At 33.9% G+C, this 5,088-nt stretch overlaps 1 pseudogene; it reads right to left on the bottom strand.

Moving 5' to 3' along the window:
* Positions 1–460: 460 nt before the first annotated feature.
* LOC143400843 (large ribosomal subunit protein uL18-like) lies at positions 461–2,477 on the bottom strand (annotated as a pseudogene).
* Positions 2,478–5,088: the final 2,611 nt, after the last annotated feature.

Raw genomic sequence — 5,088 nt, forward strand, 5'->3', positions numbered from 1 at the left:
TTTTATCATTTGGAAGTCTTGTTTACATAGTCTTTCTCAAGTCAAACTGAATTTTTTTAACATTTCTTTTATTACACAGCAAGCTTTGTGGGCTTATGTGCTGTGCAGTCCCACAGGACACTGCTCTCAGAAGGGTCCTATGCTTGGTTTAGTGCTTTGTGGTCACTATCTTGAAATTCTTAACATTTTTTTTTAGAAAATAAGGGAACCTACATTTTTATTTAGCAGTGAGTTCCATTCATATGTAACTGGTCTCACTTACTAGATATATAGTTCTATACTTGCTACCTTGGATCACAGTCTTTTAGAAGTTACATTTGCATGTGCTGTGAGTTGATCAGACAGAATTGGCTCTATATTTTGTGCCTATTTTTGCCACAGATTATATATATATAATATCTTGCCCAAAAAATTTATTGTCTTTATCTGAAAAATCTTCATAGAAAAGCTATTGTTTTGTTTAGCTCTCAGCAGCCTGTTCTTGAGCTCTGGGGAAGCTTGCCTTCTTTTTATCTACATGATCTTTCTTCACCTCTTCTTTTTAACTTCTCTTTTGGGATTCTCTTTATAGACTGGATTCTCTCCTATAGCACAATGGACTTTCTTATACATATATTTTATCATGTCTGGGGTAACATTTTTCTTTATATACTTAGAGAATTGTTTCTTGTAAGCACCTTTATCTTCTTCCTTAGATAATGCCACATTCTGACCCATGATGTGCTTCCAATATACTTCTGCATTGAATTTTTTGCTTTCAGAATCATAAACAAGGAATTGTTTGGGATAGATAAGCCCTTCAAGGTCCCACAAATTTTATTTCCAGCTGTAGTTCTGGCAAAACCTGAGTCCAAATAGCATGGGAGGCACCAGGTTGACCATCAGTGCTTTTCACATTGTATGCATCTCCAGTCACCTCCACTTGGCCTTCATAGATCTTGTCCATGTGAAACCTATTGAGAAGCCTGTGGACCAGCAGCAAGCCAGTGTAATATGATACAGCATAATTCATTGGACCTACTTTCACAACATATTTTGGTAGTTCATAGGCATATGCTGCACAGACTATCATATCCCCTTCTATATGGGCATTAGAAAAATGTGGCACATGATATCTCTGTTAGTTACATGAACTATCATGCTGTGTTTGAGTGTGTTGTACTGATTTTTGTCTTGCATCACCAAGTGTTTACAAGCATTAGAGTCAGTTTTTCCCTCTCATCTTCTAAATTTCACTTGTTATCTCTTAAAGTAGGCCTTATTCTCCTTTAAGATTTTTCAATTTGTTCTTTTTAGTTATATATGACAGTAGAATGTATTTTGACATATTATACATACATGGAGAATAACTTTTCATTCTCTCAGTTGTACATGATGTGGAGTTACACTGTGTGTTTGTATATGAACATAGAAAAGTTATGCCTGATTCATTCGACTGTTTTTCCCGTTCCCATCCGCCTTCCATTTTCCTCACACACACCCCCTTCCCCATCTAATCTGGTGACCGCCCCCTCCCCCACCTGATATTCCCCACATATTCTCTCTGATATAAAGATCCTGACTCAGGATCTTTATATCAGAGAGAATATTCAGCCTTTGGTTTTGGGGGATTGGTTTATTTCACTTAGGATGATGATCTTCAGTTCCATTGGTTTACCAGCAAATGCCATAATTTCATTCTTCTTTATGGCAGAATAATGTTCCATTGTGCATATGTACCACATTTTTATCTATTCATCTGTTGGTGGGCAATTGGGTTGGTTCCATAGCTTAGTTATTATGAATTGAGCTGCTTTAAGCAATGACATAGCCGCATGATTATAGTATGCTGATTTTAAGTCCTTTGGGTGTAGACAGAGGAGTGGGATAGCTGGGTCAAATGGTGGTTCCATTCCAAGTATTCCGAGTTATCTCCATACTGGTTGCACCAATTTCCATAATGGTTGCACCAATTTTCAGTCCTACCAGTAATGTATGAGTGTACCTTTCCCCCCTCCCCACACTTATTTCTATTTGTGTCCTTGATAACTGCCATTCTGACTGGAGTGAGATGAAATCTCAGTGTAGTTTCTCTAATTGCTAGAGATGTTGAATATTTTTTTCTATATTTGTTTGCCAATTATATTTTTTTCATTTCACTTTTGTGAAGTGTGTCCAGTTCTTTTGTTCATTTGTTGATTGGGTTATTTGTGGGTTTTTTTTTTTTTTTTGGTACTGTTTGAGTTCTTTTTATATCATGGAGATTAATGTGTGTGTGGCAAAGATTTTCTCCCATCCTGTAGGCTCTCTCTTCATATACTTGATTGTTTCCTTTGCTGTGAAGACGTTTTTTGTTTGATACCATCCCATTTGTTGATACTTGATTTTACTTCTTATGCTTTAGTACTATTGTTGAGGAATTTGGTTCCTAAGCCAACATGATAGTGATTTGGGCCTTTAATGTAGGCCTTATTCTTGACAACTTTAACAACCCCCATCCTGTGGAACAGAGACCCATATCTTTGGCTTGACACAGACCTCTCACTATACAATATTCTGAGACATTCTAAAAATACATGGTCTTTTCCTAAGCTTTTAGATTATTTCCACTGTCCAAGCTGTATTTTAGTTACTAGAACTTTATTAAGTTCTGGTAGAACAGATATTAGAACATATTGTAGCTTAGGTCTGATCTTTTCTTTTGTAAATGCTTTGGTAGAATATTCTGCATATGTCTGATCCTTATTCATTTTGAGATATTAACAGATTAGCAGACATATAATTAGCAAACATTGTCTCTAAATTTATAGGTTGCCTTTTCACTTTGTTTATTTCATTTTTGGTTTGTTTTTAGTTTGATATTCTCCTAGTTTTTTGGGAGTGGGAACTGGGGATTGAACTTAGGGGCACTCAACCACCGAGTCACATTCCCAGCACTATTATGTATTTTATTTAGAGACAGGGTCTCACTGAGTTGCTTAGCCTATAGCTGAGGCTGCCTGTATATTTGGGAACCTCCTGTCTCAACCTCCCAAGCTGCTGGGATGAGCCACTGTGCCTGGCAGTCCTACTTTTTTATTTGCTTTATTGCCTATGTTTTTGCTGTCATAGTTGAAAATTTCTGACAATATTAATGTCAAGAAGATTTTCTTTCTTCTAGGAATTTTAAAGGTTTCATGCCTCCTGTTTAAATCTTCATTTACAGTCTAATAAGTGTCCATTTTCATCCTATCACATGACTATCCAGTTTTCCCAATATCATTTATTGAAGAGACTACTTATTTCCCCTTGTTTATTCTTGGCATTCTTGTTGAAGTTTGACTTACTGTATATATTTGCACTTATTTCTTTAGGGAACCAGGGATTGAACTCAGGGACACTAGATCACTGAGCCACATCTCCAGACCTATTTTTGTATTTTATTTGGAGACAGGGTCTCCAAATTGCTTAGTATCTCACTTTTGCTGTGGCTGACTTTGAACTCACAATCCTCCTGCCTCAGCTTCCTGAACTGCTGGGATTACAGGTGTGTGCCACCATGCCTGGCTGCACTTATAATTTATTCAAAATATCAACTCTTAGATTTGTTGATTTTATCCTGTGTTTTTCTTTTTTTCTATTTGATTTATTTTTACTCACTTTTTATTATTTTGGCAATTGGCAGAAATAATAACTGTTCTTTTTCTAGTTTTTTGAACTCTAAAGTTAGATCATTTAATATCTTTTTATATTTTTTACTTTAGACTTTATTTTCAATTGACAAATGAAAATTGTGCATATTTATGTTGAGCAACAAGATGTTTTCAAATAAGTGTACATAATGGGTGGCTTAATTCAACTAATTAACATTTATTTATTTATTAATTTTTGTGGTGAGATCACTTTGAATCTCCATTTAGTGTTATTAACTATAGTCTCCATATAGAACTGTATAATTCTTGAACTTATTCTTCCTACTTGAAATTTGTGTTCTTTGGCATTTCCCCAGTCACCTCCCAGGTAAGCATGTGCTATGTTTCCAAATATGAGTATGATCATTCAGTATTTGCCTTTTGTGCCTAGTTTATTTCACTTCACATAGCATCTTCTATATTCAGCCATGTTGTCATAATTAAGAATTTTAAAAAAATTTTAAGGTGAGTGGTATTCTATTGTGTATATATATGCTATATTTTCTTAGGCATTCATATACTGATAAATTTAGGTTGATTCCGTTTCTTGGTTATTGTGAACTCATCAATGAACATGTGAGTGTAGATATATCTCTTTGAAATAAATTTTGTTTCCTTTGGGCATATACTTATTAGTCGAATTGCAGGATTGAATGGTAGTCTTAGTTTTGATTTTTGAAGAACCTCCACACTATTTTCTATAGTGGCTATTCTGATTTACATTCCCACTAATAGTGTACAAGGGTTCCTCTTTCTCACCATACTTTCCAATATTTTAATTTTTCTTCTTTTGGATAATAGCAGTTCTAACATTCTAAGTATGGAGTGATACCTAACATTCTAATTATGGAGTAATATCTCATTGTGGTTTCAAGTTGCATTTTTGTTATGATTAGTGACATTGAACAATTTTGTCTTTGAGAAATGTCTATTCTGGTACTTTGATACTTTTTAAAGAATATTATTTATTTTCTTACTACTGTGTTTCTTCTATGTTTTAGATATTAACATTTTATCAAATGTTCAGACATTTTCCCCTGTTATATTGTTATATTTCTCTTCACTCTGCTTATTGCTTTTTTTGCTGTGCATAACTTTTTAGTTTGATATAGTTTTTTTTTAGTTAGTTCTGTTTATTTATTTATTTATTTATTTATTTTAGATATTAGAATATAACTTTTATTTTTATTTTTTTTATTGGTTGTTCAAAACATTACAAAGCTCTTGACATATCATATTTCATACATTTGATTCAAGTGGGTTTTGAACTCCCATTTTTACCCCGTATACAGATTGCAGAATCACATCAGTTACACATCCACGTTTTTACATATTGCCATAGATATAGTTTCACTTGTATTTTTAGTTTTTTTTTTTGTTGCCTGTGCTTTTCAGGGCCATATTAAAAAAACAAACAAACAAACAAACAAACAAACAA

Source organism: Callospermophilus lateralis, chromosome 6 (genome assembly GCF_048772815.1).
Source record: "Callospermophilus lateralis isolate mCalLat2 chromosome 6, mCalLat2.hap1, whole genome shotgun sequence".
In the NCBI taxonomy this organism is placed as follows: domain Eukaryota; kingdom Metazoa; phylum Chordata; class Mammalia; order Rodentia; family Sciuridae; genus Callospermophilus; species Callospermophilus lateralis.